At 41.2% G+C, this 16,307-nt stretch overlaps 1 protein-coding gene across 8 annotated transcripts in view; it reads left to right on the forward strand.

The window, feature by feature from the left end:
• The first annotated feature begins 6,809 nt into the window (after positions 1-6,809).
• CNOT4 (CCR4-NOT transcription complex subunit 4) overlaps positions 6,810-16,307 on the forward strand; it is a 79,455-nt gene continuing 69,957 nt past the window's right edge. For 4 of the 8 annotated variants that reach the window (XM_060245262.1, XM_060245266.1, XM_060245263.1 and 1 more), the window contains exon 1: positions 6,848-7,111. The gene's annotated coding sequence lies outside the window, so the exon portion shown is untranslated. Of the gene's footprint in view, positions 7,112-16,307 lie in introns of all 8 variants that reach the window. The other 4 variants (XM_060245260.1, XM_060245264.1, XM_060245261.1 and 1 more) reach the window with 2 other exon arrangements.

A 16,307-nucleotide genomic window follows, 5' to 3' on the forward strand; every position in this document is an offset into this window, starting at 1 on the left:
ATTAACACCCATACTTGAATTATAACTCAAAACTAGCCTCAGCATGTTTCCTTAACTTTTAATTAAATGGGAGCAATTCCAAAATTTGGCAGGGCTGTCGTCCTTCCTCCTTTTCATTCTGATATAGCCAGCTATTACGCAGGTGTCCCCTCTCCATTTTGTTGCCCTGAAGGAGGGGGAGGACATGCCTTTAAATTAGAAGGCCAAGAGCGGGAGTGTTTTCATTACAGAGGCTGAACTATTTGCAGTTGATCTGAACTGAGCCCCCCCCCCCTTTTTAATAGTAAAGTACAGATGGGGGGTGGTTGAGATTGAGCCATTTTCCTAGTCTGATCAGCTTGATGCAAAATATAATTTTTATTAGGTAACTACCACAGAGTAAACTCTCTGTCCTTGTGATTTTATGCTAATACAGAGGCATTTTAGGGGGTTTTAATGATTAACATCTGGCCCCATATCTTGCACATAAAAGTGGCTTCAGCCTTAAAGCATCGCTGGTTTTGGAAAGAAGCTACTTGAACTCCCCCCCCCCTTTTTTGCACCAATGGATTTTAACTGGTTTCCTTGTACATTGCCTTTTTATTAAGTGATCAGGTGTCTCATACATAAATGTTATTTCAGAGGTGAAGCCTCTGACAGTACCTTGTCTATTCTGGCCCTATACTTAAATCAGCGTGCTACTGGAGAAGGAAAGGAAAGGTAAGGTCCTCTGTGCAAGCACCAGTCATTTCCGACTCTGGAGTGACGTTGCTTTCACAGCGTTTTCACGGCATACTTTTTTATGGGGTGGTTTGCCATTGCTTTCCCCAGTCATCTACACTTTCCCCCCAACAAGCTGGGTCCTCATTTTACCGACCTCGGAAAAATGGAAGGCTGAGTCAACCTTGAGCCGGCTACCTGAATCCAGTTTCTGCTGGAATCGAACTCAGGTCGTGAGCAGAGTTCAGACCACAGTACTGCAGTACTGCTGCTTTACTACTCTGCTCCACGGGGCCGCTTTACCAGAGAAGGGGAAGACGCTAATCAGCCTTGTCAACATGAAGGCTGCTCGACGAAGGAAGGCTCCAAAGCGGAGCGGACAACGCAGAGCGCGTGCGCATCTTCCCACGAAAATCACCCCCCCACCCCCGCGGCGCAACTCTATTGGAAAACTTCTAATGGGTGTTGTTTGACCTAAAGCGTCACCGTCCAAGAGAAGCCCACAAATTGGCACAGACAACATAACCAATGCCGGTGTAGAAACTCCACTTTCCCCAAACGCCACTACCTACTGGCACAGTTTCTCGAAATACTCTTTTAGGACGCCAGGCCCCTGTTTTATAAACTTCAGGGTGTTCCAGCATGAGAATCCGAATAGCAGGAGAACTAGCAGGGCCAGGGCAGTTTTTTACTAACCCCGAATGTGAGGACCCGGGAGGAATGGAAATTGGGAGCTGTAGTTCCTGGCCCTTCTCGGCAGGAAAGGAGAATGAAGAGTATCAGATCATGATGACTCCGTTGTCCACGGCACCGACAAATCTACTTTTGTCTGGCAAAGAGGGTCAGTTTAGCACGATGAAGTTATGGACAACCAATGTGCAACCTTATACAGGCTTTGCGTTCTCTGGGTGAAATTAAACTGCTAATTTCAGGCAAGGGGAATGCAATCACAGGTTTGATTACATTACTAAAGCCCACAGTTATCTGGAGGAATTCTTCAAAGACATGCCAAGAACACTTTTAATCTCCACCGGGGGAGCCACTCTGCATTGTTTGTGCCATTTGGAAAGCAGAAGGGAGCAACGTCTAAGTTAAATTAACAGAATCAGTTTGTTAAATTTGATTTGCAAGTTATGCTAATATTCCAAAATCATTTTTTACTCTTCCTTACACACACTGATGAGGGGAAGTGAACTGCACATCGTTGGATGTGGTTATACCATAGCAATCCTTCCCAGATGGCCACACAGGAAAATAGTTATAGCACAACTGTTGTGAAATATCTAACACTATGTGAATGCAAGCTTGCATGGATGCAAATTTAATCTGTTTCAGTGGACAAGACCTGCATTTAGAACTGGAATGGTCAGTGTCCCTTGTGGCTTTTGTATACAGGAGACAATCATTATATTATTTGCTTTTTGGCTGGATGATTAAAAAGCTACCAGAGGGAAAATAGGGGTGAAATGAGAGGACTAAACTTTTGGGATGTTCCCTTCACTGTAATTTCTACTACAGTCCCAGCATCTCAGTAGTATTCAATCAAGTCTTAACAACTACTAGGGGTCTCCTGAGTAAGATCATCAGTGCCATCCCGGTTATTTTCATTGAGCTGCACTTCCAGGATGGAAACCTTATCACTGTTTAGGGATATCATAGGGCTTAGTTTCTAATGCCAGCAGCAGCTGAAAGGTGAGGCTGAGTGGAGAACTAACATCTGGAATGCTTCCCCCACCATCATCTCAGCAAACAATCCCAACTTCTTGCATTCCATTCTGTGAAGCATCTTTCATTGTAAAACAACAAGATTGGACCTACATCTTCAAATACAGAGTTATTGAACATCATTCTGTATGAGAAGCATATCCTGAGAATGCCAATTTTGCTCCATCCACTTCTATTTATAAACATACTCAGTTGCTAAGCTGATTAACTGAAACTGAGCAGTGGGGTTAGACAAAAAAAAAACCCCAACCAAAATCATTCCCTTAATTCATTTCTCTGTCATTAGATAGCACACGACTTTAAACAAGTCTGAACTATTTCCCTCTCTGTTGGTAATATCTATAAAACAAAACTGACATCAACTATGCATATCTCATTCCTCTCCCAGTATTGCTGATTTTATATCTAAAATATCCAAGTGGGCAGCTGTGTTTGACTGAAGCAGTGGAACAAAGTTTGAGTATAAGACCAACATTTTATTTAAGGTATGAGGCTTTGTGTCCCAACACACTTCTTCAGATACCTATATCTAAAAGTATCTAATTGTATATCTAGAGTTTGTATATATAAAAGCAGGGCTTTTTGTAGCAAAGCTCAGCAGGAACTCATTGGCATATTAGGCCACACCCCTTGATGCCATTATTTCAGACGGCTTTTGTGGGGAAAGCTCAGCAGGAACTAATTTGCATATTAGGCCACACCTCTCCTAGCAAACCCCACAGTTACTGATATGCCTGTCTGGCCTCCAGTAGCTGTAGAGGAAATCAGTGATTTATTGAAGGATTTAAAAGCGGGTAAAGCACCAGGCCCTGATGGCCTTCCCGCTGAGGTATTCACAAAGTTTGCCGATTGGTGGCTCTTGCCACTTGCAAAATTGTTCTCTTTCATTGATCTGCATGGCTCCATCCCAGACTCTTGGCTTGATTCTATAATTATCCCAATTTACAAAAAGGGGGGGGGGGGTTGGAGTGACCAGAAAATTTCCACCTCATTAGTTTATTATCTATAGTGGGCAAATTGTATGCCAAACATTTAGAACTCCGATTAACTGACGATGCGCCTAGGCAACATCGTAGGTCCTGAACAAACTGGCTTCTCCAAAGGCAAATCTGCTAGGGACCATTGCTGCACTCTGGCCTTCCTTGCTAAAAAATATATGCATATCGGGACAAAAAAAATTATATGCTGCCTTCATTGACTTGAAGGGCACATTTGATTCAATAGATAGAGCCCAAGTATGGATTAAGCTAGGTTATCTGGGAATGGATCCCCATCTGCTGTTCCTCATGAGGAAACTTCATTCTAATACTTTTTGCCAAGTGAAATTTTCTTCTAGTGGTGACCTGACTAGCAAAATCCCAGTGTTAAAGGGGGTTAAACAAGTTTGCATGCTGACCCCACATCTTTTAAATTTATTTTTAACTGACCTGGTAATATTTTTGAACCCTATTAATGGTCATCCACCTAAACTAGCAGGCCGAGCGGTCCCCTTATTACTTTATGCCGGTGATACTACAATCCTCTCTTGCACACGTGTGGGCCTGCAAAGGTATTTGAATGCCTTCTATGACTACTGTAATTGTAATTCATTCTCTATCAATTATGCCAAATTTAAAGTAGTTGTCTTTTCAAATTGCTGGTGCCCACAGAGATGGTTTATTGGCAACTCAACAATTGAGCAAACAAATTTTTTTAAATACTTGGGGATCACTTTTAATCACAAATCAAGCTGGGTTTCACATCATAACACCATCAACTTGGCTAAATGTTCGGTTGCTCAAATTAAACATTTTTTCTTTGCAAGGGGCAACCAATAAGTTCCAGCAGCAATTAAGGTGTTCAAAGGTAAAATGCTAGCCCAAATTCTCTATGATATCCCTATATGGATCTCAGCATTTACCAAGAAAGTAGAGGGCATTCAAACCTCATTCTTTAGACAAATTCTTGGTATGCCAAAATGTGTGTCCTACTTTGCTCTCTGCTCTGAAGTGGATAAGTCTTTGGTGGAAACAAAAGCCTGGATTGCAGTGTTTAAATTCTGGCTCAAAATTCACTTTAGAACAGAACCTACCAGCCTTCTTGATTGCATGAAAAGAGACCCATATATTGCATCCTGGTCAGCAGTTCTTATGTCCGAACTTAACCAGTTGGGGATAGCGGTTGATAATTTTTTTACTTCTGATGAGTCATATATCTGCAGATGTATTAAACTGAGACTGTTGGAGTCGGAGGTAACGAAACTACGTCCAACAGACCCTTATATTTGCCCCCCAGCTTCCTTAGGTCTTTATGCTTTCTGTGGCAAAATGTCCCATTATCTATCAGACTTAACCATTCCAAGTCATCGCAGGGCATTTATGTTGGCTAGACTAAATGCATTTCCTTCCAAAGTTTTACAAGGGAGATATCATTGAGTCCCTTTAGGCAACAGACTCTATTCCTGCGGAGCGAATATTCCCAACTCAATTCAGCATATATTGCTTGATTGTTCCTTTTATCATAATCTCCATAAAGATTTATTTTGCAGGCTTTCTTTCTCCCCAGATTTGTCTATTCTGCCACCCTGTTATTATTTATTGAACGATTCTGAGGGGGAGGTTAGCAAGGCTGTGGCAAAATTATGGCTGACATCCTTAAATTTGAATCTGACCATGCATCTGTAAGCTCGGTTTCATTTTGATTTTATCTCCAATGTTTAAATTTTTATATTCTGTGTATTTTTATTTGCAACTGTTATGCCATTAAAGGTTTGGTATGCTGTGGTATTAGGCCACACGCCTGATGCCAAGCCAATTGGAACTGCATCCCTGTGCATTCCTGCTCAAAAAAAGTCCGGTCTAAAAGTATCACATTAGGCTAAAATATGATCAAACTTCACCCTTTGCTGGTCTTAAAGGTGCCACTGGACTCAAACTTTGTTCTATTGCTTCAGACCAACACAGCTACCCACCTGGATCTGGCATTATCTTAGTGACATTAATATCCATATAATCCTGTGTAGAATTCTTCTATATACTGAGAATTCCTCTGTATACTCCATAAATTCACAAGAAAAATAAGCCATTTTGCTAAATAAGTCAAATGAGTTATTCTTGCTTGTAAACAAGAAGAGAGAAATTTGAAAGTGAAGAGCTGTTGTTCCTCTGCCAGCAACTCTGTCACTGTGATACTGCTGCTACTGACTGAGTGTTTTCACTGTGCATTTATTTGCCTATGCTGTGCAGTTACTGGGAGTGTTATCCATCTGCTAGGAATGTTATCCATCTACCAGCATTGTGATGAATAAGAAGCTGTGTATTTGAGAATGGACACTGCTTTTGCTATATTTATTATGACTTGCTACTTGTTTTTGAGTTGCTGCATATAAGATACTATCTGGCTTTTATTGGTGCAAGCTTCAGCACTGTGATGTTGGAGTGACTATCCCATGTATTTTTCTATTTTTCTTGTTTAGAACAGAAATTAGTTAAGAATGTTATTGAGGTATTAAATTATGGCTGAACTAAAAAAGTGAATAGAGATAAGTGGTTTGCCCTTTTATGTAGCATTAAAGAGCCAGTTTGGTATAGTGGTTAGACCAGGATCTAGGAGATCTGGATTTGAATCCCAACTCAGCCATGAAAGCTTGTTGGATGACCTTAGGCCACTCACATATTCTCAGCCTCACCTACCTTACAGGTTTGTTGTGAGGAAACATAACTATGGAGCAATGTAGTAAGCCACTTTGGGTCCCGGTTGGGGGGAAAAATGGAATACAAAGGAAGTAAATGAACACAGAACTAAATGGCAACTCCCATGCCCAAACATTAGGTTTAAAAGTGATCTAATAAAATAAAAACAGATCTCTACACAATAACAAACACCTATCAAGTGGTATCACTACAAATACAACTGATCTTTTCCTGACAAATTAAAATGTTTCGATATTATATTGAATGTAATTTTGGGTTTCAAAGCGGCGGACTCAGATCGCGGAAGGGTGCTGAGGGACAGCGTATCTTACAGCCTCCAGAATGTAGAAGTGGCCGGAGCTCCCGATTGTCTCTCACGCCCATCTTCCATTGCAGTCCAGCGGAATTTGTTGCATCCTTTCGATCAGGAAGAAATACTGCAGGAATACGCCACAATAAGTGGCTTCGGGATAATCCAACCTAAAGAAGCGGCCGAGAAGTCTAGAAGGCGCCATCGAGCTAATTCACCGCTTTAGATCCTTTGGAGCAAACAAGAACAAGCTGTTTCCTCTGCACCTTGTGAATCGCAGCATAAAGTGCTGAACCTCTGAGGCGAGAAGCACGCTCAGTGGCTAACCGCTCCTCAGCCGGTAAACCATGGTCCTCCCCGCCCCAAGACTACAATTCCCATCATGCTCTCTCCACCGTCGTGTCCGACCTTTTCCTTCACCCGCCCGCCCATCCGTCGGCTCGTGCGCATGCGCGCTGGGAGAAGCGTCCGGGGCAGGCAGGCAGTCTCTCCCTAATGTAAGATGGTGGCCGGTCTGGCAGCGGAGCGCGCAGAGCCTGAAGATTACCCGTCTCTCACATAAAGGTCGTCGGTGGAGCTCCCGCCCAGCCCCTTTCCCGCTGCCACAGAAGAGAGAGGGCGAGAAGAACAGCGAGCGAGCACCAGAGAGCCCTCCCGCCCCCGTCGCCAGACAGCCGGTCGCCGTGGAGCAGAGACGACGAGGCGGGTGAGTGAGAAGCAGCAGCCATAGCAGGGGCTGGGGGAGCCGGGTCTGCCTGGTTACGAGAGAGCGGAGGCCTCGTGGGGAGCCTGCAGGCCTCGGGTCTCCCTTCCTCCGCCGTCTGCTTCTGTGGCCACTGAGGCTCCTTCTGGCTGGAGGAGCGGAAGGAAGGGAATCTGGCGAGCCAGGGCGGCTCCTCTGCCCGCAGTCTGGGCCCACCAGCCCTTCCGAAGGGGTTTCTCGGGGGCTGCCTGCACTTGGTGGTCTGGGCCGGGAAACCGCTGTAGGGATCCCGAGGCTACGCTGAGACTTACCAGGATGGGGGCCTGGCAGTAAGTAGGGGCGGAGGAGGGTTCTTGTCCAGGAGCTTCGCATCCCCCTTGCGACCGGCATGTGTGTCTGCTGAGTAGGAGAGAGACAGCCGAACCTATTGCTGGAGGCTACGCGTCTTTCGCGGATTTTTCATAAGGGTTGGCTGGCTGCAAATGTTTTTCTTTCTCCCTCCGTACGTTGAATTAGGCGGAAAAAAGCACCACCCAGGCTTGTTAAGATTAGCACATGTATTGATGGGTGGCGATGAATTGTATCAGTGTTCCCTTCGCGTTTCTTGGTAGGCCTTTTGACTTTTCCTGGGATTCTTTTCCTTCACGTGTGCTTTCCTGTCTTAAAAAAATCGATTTCATTGTATTTTGGAATGCAGAGGTTCAGTAATAGAATTTGCTCCTATTCAAAGTGATGGGTTGCTTCCTTTTTAACGTGCAAATAAAATTGTTTGTCCTAAGTGTTATATAGTTTTCTTAGCATATATTTTTATAATTATACAGGTTTTTCAGGAGGGAAAGTAATTCCAGGGAAGGACACATCCTGTGTCTGATGTAAGCTAGAAAAATACTGAAGCTAGTAAGTGGTGCCTGAAAGCTATCCTGTAGGTGCTTGGTATACTGACTGTATGCGTCTTACTGCTAGTTTGGGATTAAGCTCTATTGCAATCCTGATGACTCCAAAACGTTACTTGTGACCTCTTATTATATGGATTTTGGTAGGAGTGGTGATAATGCTTTTTGTAGTTGTGCTTCTCTATTTACCTTTTTAAAAAAAAAAACACCAGGTGATTTTAACCATTTTCGTGGTGACCTCATTAACGTTACCATGGTTATAGATATAATGAAAGCAAATCGGAATACTGGGATTATATTTCAACACAGTTTGAGTCCAGTGGGACCTTTAAGATCAACAAAGTTTTATTCAAGGTATAAGTTTTTGTGTGCATGCACACTTCCTCAGATACAATGAAATTGAAGTTATCAATCCATACATATAGGTAGAGGGTGAGCTGCAAATTAGCATAAGCATAATAAATGGTGTTTAACTGGAACAACAAGCTTGGTTTATATGGTCACCATTTGTTTGGGGTTAATTCTAGGGGAAGACATAGTGAAGAAAATAAATGTATCAAAATCATTGACAGATGGGCAGATGTATCCCTCTTAATTGTGGAATGTTGAGAGTAATTAACAGAGACCCTGTTGTTATGCTCCATCCATCTCCTCTCAAGCATGGAGGTAATTTTACAGTTACCTTTTCTTTGAGGTAGGGTGACTGGCAGTGCAGTGTATATCTCCTCTGTCCCTAGACCAGAGAAATACATTCCAATCTACCATTCCAATTTACACTGCATTCTACTATGTATTACATTACAATTACTATTACATTGCATTCTACTATGTATTACATTACAATTACTATTCCAGTCAACTATTCAAAATAAAATAGGATGATGTATAGATTGGCTTAGTACGAATACAGATGTAAGTGCCGAATGCAGTTTGTGTATGTAGTGAGAGAACAAACCAATATCCTTGTAAGTCCTGAGGTTTTTAACACAATTACTGTTAAATGCTCTCTTGAAACTGTAATTCATAAAAGGAGTAATAGAATGGGCTGTAAAATATTTGATGGATGTTGGTATACCATAAATTACAGTTGCTAGAACTGTAGTTTTAGGGAGTTACTTTTTCAAATGTAATGGTGTATTCAAATGCACTATACCTTATGGGTTTCATTGTTCTGTTGATTTTTATCCCACAAACACAATTAATACATGTATCTCTTTAGAAACACTGACCAGTTAGACTTGGCAGAAATACAAGCAAAGTTTGTTCTAAGAGGGAATGAATGGTCTTTGTATGGTATGGGGGCACAGTGACTGTAAAAGCCTTCACAACTTCAAGTATTGTTTTATTCTTGGCTACTTTTAGAGAAAATGTTGAGCACACAAGCTTTTAATGCTTCATTTTTTCATTTTGTATCTATGAGGTCATATGTCTTACAAGCATCTTTAGAGTCCATTCAGTTTATATTATAAATTTATATACTGTTTCTCTATTAACCTGATATAACATGTTTTTCATTTATTTAATATTAGTTTTTCATCTGCCTTATACTTTCCAATGATCCTTTAAGGTGCATAGCCATTTACTTGAGTTCTTATTTTAAAGCATGTGATTACATTTTTGTTAGCAAAGCTTAAGAACAGAAAGCCAGACAGGATGAATCTGAGCTATGTATAATGGGATTTTATATGTCTGTTGATAATTTAGTTCTAATGCAAGTTCCACAGCAGGTGAGTAGTAGTGCAGAATAAAACTGCTGTTCAAGGTTATTTTAGGGAGTATCTTCTTACTCAAGTATAGATTGACTGTCTTAAATCTGTCATTTTAGTTTTATTTGAAAGTATGGAGCATCTTGATGGAATGGAAACAGTTGCTTACATGGCAAAATAACATTTGAGAGATTCATCATTTTTCTAGAATATGTATTTGTTTTTCAGTTTATACATCTTTTCTGCCATCTCTCACCTGAATGTTTCTTCAGCTGGAAAAGGCTGGGAAGGGACACTTGCAGAAAACAGTAGCATCTTTTCTAAACCCTGCACAGTAGTAAAATACCTCCAAAGTCAGCACTGTGTAGCTCTTCTGTTGGATTTTTTAATCAGTACAGCACTGGGAAAATGCTTGAGTTTTAAGCAGCCTTTTCTTTCTGTATCCATGAAGACTTCCAAAAGAATGATTTGTTAAGTTCATTATCTCTTTTGATTAATGGGAGAACTGAAGGATAAATAGGTTTTGTAGAAGTGTTAGAACCTCAAAGCAAGTAATCCCAATGTTCTCTCTCTTGTCGAACATAAGGGAAATAGGAAGTGAATCCTTTCCCTGTCACAGGAGGTGTTGTCTTCATACATAATATAGTGAGATGTCCATTTGCTATGGAATTGATGATGAAGATAAATGATTATTCATCATTCACTTACAGATCTAGAAATATGCAAATTTCCAAGAAAGAGGAGAGGAACACTTGTAGAAAACAGTAGTGTCTTTTCTAGGTGATCCTGCACAGTAGAATACACATCCTTAAAATTATAAATCAGGATTTGACTATGGAAATGAGAGGGATGAAATTCCCATGCTGCTTGCTTAGAAGAAATAATTGTCTTAAAACCAGTCCTCAACCATATGGTTTGTGTATGTGGTACTTACTCAGAATGCTGTTGGAGTTTTGAAATACTAGAAATATTTCACCAGTTCTAGAAATGTAATAGTTGGAAGGTACTACATGACTTCTCATATATACTTCTAAATAGAACTTGTATGTTAGAAGTAGGCAATCTATTAACAAGATGCTTGTGTTTGACCCACAGCATAATCTCCAGTCTCAAACTGTAATACCTCTCATATTTTTGTCTCCAGTGTGAATGGTACTGGATTTTTAAATTTTTAATCACCTGTGCTGCATGTTTCTAGTGACAGTGTATAACAGGAGAACTCTGCCAATGGTTGTTGTTTTGGGCTTCTTTAAAATGTCTTAAAGAACCATTTGCCTGTGAAATGGCTTTAGTGAAAGCAAGGGAATACATATTTGTAAATTCACATGTGAAATATGTAATTGAGAGAAAGTACTTAAAATACTACAGTGTTAGTGTGACACGTTCGTGCCCTTTAAAATGAAGAGTTGCATGAATAGGTATTGTTTCTGATTCTTTTTTTACTTCTGCAGCTGATTTTCATCTCTTTTTGTTTATTTAATTCCTTTGTAGCCCACTTTCTCACTGGGACTCAAGGCAAATTACATCAGTCACATACATCTCAGAGGTAGAGAACATAGTATCCAACAACCTATTTCTGCTTGTGCAAGCAGCAACAGAATAAATGTGCATTTGCATATTAGTAGTAATTTATAGATTAATAATGTAGTTAAACAGTGCTTTTTCAATGTGGGATGAGATAGGCACTCCCAGTGGCAGAAGGACTGTGCCGTGGCGCTACTATCACTTGTGCAAAACCCTTGCATTTGTGGTACACTTCTTGTTTGGAGATGAACTCTTCTGTAACATGAAGCTGCCTTATACTGAATCAAATCCTTGGTCCCTCAAAGTCAGTATTGTCTACTCAGACCAGGAGCAGTTCTCCAGGGTCTCAGGCTGAGGTCTTTCACATCACCTCCTACCTGATCCTTTCAACTGGAGATGCTGGGGATGGAGCCTAGGACCTTGTGCATGTGAAGCAGATGCTATGCCACTGAACTATGGCCCCTCCACTTCTTTGGATGTATACCAGTATCTCCAATTAAAAAGAACTTGGATTGCCAGATGTGGAAATATTTTCACTGAAGATTTTGGAGAGGGTAGTTAACCAGTGGTCAAACTTGGTATAAGGGAGCTTGTTGAAATGCTTTGGTATGCTTGGGATTAAAATATCACCCATAATGGTTTGACTCTTAAGAGCAACAGGTGCTTACTGTTATAAATTGTGGTATTTTGGATTTTCTATTAGTGGAGCATCTTGAGTGTCAATTAATATTTGGAAGGATTAAAAGTAGACTTGGATACAATTTTTTCCCCCTGTGTAGTGTAGTAGAAGGTGCCTCAACTTGAGAATTTGGGATACTGATTTTTAAGTGTTTATATGTTTAAGTGGTAATGGTAAAAGAAAAATATTTATTTGACTTGGGAATCTGAGGTTGCTTAATGATTTAATAGAGGTACCTAATCTTGTTACAGAACTTGTATCAGTAAGTGGGCTCTTATTGTCACACTTTCCACTTTAAAAACAAACCAAAGGCTGTATTCTCTAACTTAGCTTCATTGCAAGATAATCTTTAATTCTGCCTGTCATAAGAAAACATAGACATTGTGGGAATTTCAGGAACTTGGTGGAATGAGGAGAATCAGTGGGACACGGTGATTCCTGGATATAAGTTATATCGGAAGGATAGGGAGGGAAGGGTTGGAGGTGGGGTGGCTCTGTATGTCAGAGAGGATATATGGTCCAGTAAGACTGAGGTCAGAGAATTAGATTCACTTTTAGAAATGCTTTGGGTTGAAATAGAGGGCCCAAAAGGAAATTTAACTATGGGAGTTTGTTATCGCCCACCAAATCATAAGAGAAGACGATTATAATATGATGGAAGGCTTAAAGATAGCGGCTAAACGTAAAAACTGTGTCGTAATAGGTGATTTTAACTACCCGCAGATTGATTGGGTCAATATGTGTTCTGGTCGAGAGAAAGCGATTGAGTTTCTTGATGCTCTCAATGACTGTGCTATGGAGCAGATGGTCTCAGAACCTACCAGGGGTGGGGCGATCCTGGATTTGGTCCTAAGTAATGCCCAAGACTTGGTGAGAGATGTAAAAGTGATTGCGCCACTTGGGAGCAGTGACCATAATGTTATTGATTTCACCGTTTGTATAAATAGGGATTGCCCCAAAAGACCGCCACAACCACGTTTAACTTTAAAAGGGGTAAATTCTCTGAGATGAGGAGGCATGTGAGGAGGAAACTGAAAGGAAAGGTACGTACGGTCAAAACCCTTGGGGAAGCTTGGAGACTATTTAAAACTATAATCCTAGAAGCTCAGATAAAATACATACCACAAGTTAGGAAAGGCACAAATAGGCATAAGAAAAGGCCTACATGGTTAACAAACAAAGTAATGGAAGCTGTAAAAGGTAAGGACTCCTTTAAGCGGTGGAAAACCAGTCCAAGTGAGATTAGTAAAAGGGAACACAGGCTGTGGCAAATCAAATGCAAGACTGTGATCAGGCAGGCAAAAAGGGACTATGAGGAGCATATTGCAAAAAACATAAAGACCAACAATAAAAATTTCTTCAAATATATTAGAAGTAGGAAACCAGCCAGGGAGGCAGTGGGGCCCTTGGATGAGCATGGGATAAAAGGATTACTGAAGGAGGATAGGGAAATGGCTGAGAAGCTAAATGATTTTTTTGCCTCCGTCTTCACGGTGGAAGATGAGAACTTTTTGCCCGCCCCAGAACCACTAATTTTGGAAGGGGTGTTGAAAGACCTGAGTCAGATTGAGGTGACAAAAGAGGAGGTCCTACAACTGATAGACAAATTAAAAACTAATAAGTCACCGTGTCCAGATGGCATACATCCGAGAGTTCTGAAAGAACTCAAAGTTGAACTTGTGGATCTTTTGACAAAAATCTGTAATCTTTCATTGAAATCTGCCTCCGTTCCTGAGGACTGGAAGGTAGCAAATGTCACCCCCATCTTTAAAAAGGGTTCCAGAGGAGATCCGGGAAATTACAGGCCAGTCAGTCTGACTTCAATACCGGGAAAGTTGGTAGAAACCATTATCAAGGACAGAATGAGTAGGCACATTGATGAACACAGGTTATTGAGGAAGACTCAGCATGGGTTCTGCAAGGGAAGATCTTGCCTCACTAACCTGTTACATTTCTTTGAGGGGGTGAACAAACATGTGGACAAAGGAGACCCGATAGATGTTGTTTACCTTGACTTCCAGAAAGCTTTTGATAAAGTTCCTCATCAAAGGCTCCTTAGAAAGCTTGAGAGTCATAGAGTAAAAGGACAGGTCCTCTTGTGGATCAAAAACTGGCTGAGTAATAGGAAGCAGAGAGTGAGTATAAATGGGCAGTCTTCGCAGTGGAGGACGGTAAGCAGTGGGGTGCCGCAGGGCTCGGTACTGGGTCCCATGCTCTTTAACTTGTTCATAAATGATTTAGAGTTGAGAGTGAGCAGTGAAGTGGCCAAGTTTGCGGATGACACTAAATTGTTCAGGGTGGTGAGAACCAGAGAGGATTGTGAGGAACTCCAAAGGGATCTGTTGAGGCTGGGTGAGTGGGCGTCAACGTGGCAGATGCGGTTCAGTGTGGCCAAGTGCAAAGTAATGCACATTGGGGCCAAGAATCCCAGCTACAAATACAAGTTGATGGGGGTGTGAACTGGCAGAGACTGACCAAGAGAGAGATCTTGGGGTCATGGTAGATAACTCACTGAAAATGTCAAGACAGTGTGCGTTTGCAATACAAAAGGCCAACGCCATGTTGGGAATTATTAGGAAGGGAATTGAAAAATCAGCCAGTATCATAATGCCCCTGTATAAATCGATGGTGCGGTCTCATTTGGAGTACTGTGTGCAGTTCTGGTTGCCGCACCTCAAAAAGGATATTATAGCATTGGAGAAAGTCCAGAAAAGGGTAACTAGAATGATTAAAGGGCTGGAGCACTTTCCCTATGAAGAAAGGTTGAAACGCTTGGGACTCTTTAGCTTGGAGAAACGTCGACTGAGGGGTGACATGATAGAGGTTTACAAGATAATGCATGGGATGGAGAAAGTAGAGAAAGAAGTACTTTTCTCCCTTTCTCACAATACAAGAACTCGTGGGCATTCGATGAAATTGCTGAGCAGACAGGTTAAAACGGATAAAAGGAAGTACTTCTTCACCCAAAGGGTGATTAACATGTGGAATTCACTGCCACAGGAGGTGGTGGCGGCCACAAGTATAGCCACCTTCAAGAGGGGTTTAGATAAAAATATGGAGCACAGGTCCATCACTGGCTATTAGCCACAGTGTGTGTGTGTATATATAAAATTTTTTGCCACTGTGTGACACAGAGTGTTGGACTGGATGGGCCGTTGGCCTGATCCAACTTGGCTTCTCTTATGTTCTTATAAAAATATTTTTAAAAGAGGGCATCCATGAGAAGTGAGCTGTGCACTAAAAACTGCACTAAAGCAAGCAAGGAAATCATCTGTAGAGTTAAGATGCTTGGTGTCTGGAGATGTATGATATCTATTGAGTTTAAGATGCATGATGTCTGCATCCCTCGGGAGTAAGTAGTGAGCCTAGCTTTTAGAGTCCTGTCAGTTTTGAGTCAGTTTATTTTTTATTAACTAAGCTTAGTTAGTAGACCAGTTTTTCTTCTGGCAGCTCTCCTGACTGCCAGAGGCACATTTTCAGTTTAGTGTATGAGCTGGGGGGGGGGTACTTTTGGCTATACCCTGTCCATGGTACTGCAACCAAGGTGACTTATTCCCATTTCAGTAAACAGCTGTTAGCAAATCTCTGCCATCTGTATTTAGTTTATTAGATTAATGCAGCAACAGCTATTATACAGCTTGAGCATTTTTATTGGAATATATTGTGTACCAGTAGTAATAGTGAGTGATGGGCTGTAGAAAGTAAACATAAGGAGTTTCTATCAAAGCTTAAGGAAATGCCAGCAAGTACATTGCTTGATATAATTTCTGTTCAGTTTGTTTCTCTACCTGTAGTAATCTTCATGAATGGGGACACACACATGCACTAATCTAATCAGTCTTCATGAAGATCTCTTGGGAAAATGTCCAATTGATTGTGTTGGTATTCCAATATGAATATGGTATGATTGCCACCTTTCTTCCAGTGTGGTGTTGCTTTCCTAATTTGATGTAACGGAGTTACAGATTTAGTTTGTGGCAGTATGAAAAGATTCGAAATTGACTCTCCTGTGCTAGACCAGAGATCTGATTGATCAAAAGCAGCTAAAGATATCTTGGTGTTACCCTGTTTCCCTGAAAATAAGACCTACCCAAAAAATAAGCCCTAGCAGGATTTTTATGTATTTGTTAAATATAAGCCCTACCCCGATAATAAGACCTAGTGATGGGTGTGGCTATGCAGCGTATCTGCATAGCCACGTCATGCATTTCGGAGTGGAGTGGTAAGGAAGACTGAAATACCTTTTATCTGCTACAACTGTATTTGAATAGATGTAGATTGTTATATCATACTTAATAAAAAATAAGACATCCCCTGAAAATAAGCCCTAGTGTGTCTTCTTGAGAAAAAACAAATATAAGACAGTGTCTTATTTTCGGGGAAACACGGTAGTACTT

This window comes from Heteronotia binoei, chromosome 8, assembly GCF_032191835.1.
Source record: "Heteronotia binoei isolate CCM8104 ecotype False Entrance Well chromosome 8, APGP_CSIRO_Hbin_v1, whole genome shotgun sequence".
In the NCBI taxonomy this organism is placed as follows: Eukaryota; Metazoa; Chordata; class Lepidosauria; order Squamata; family Gekkonidae; genus Heteronotia; species Heteronotia binoei.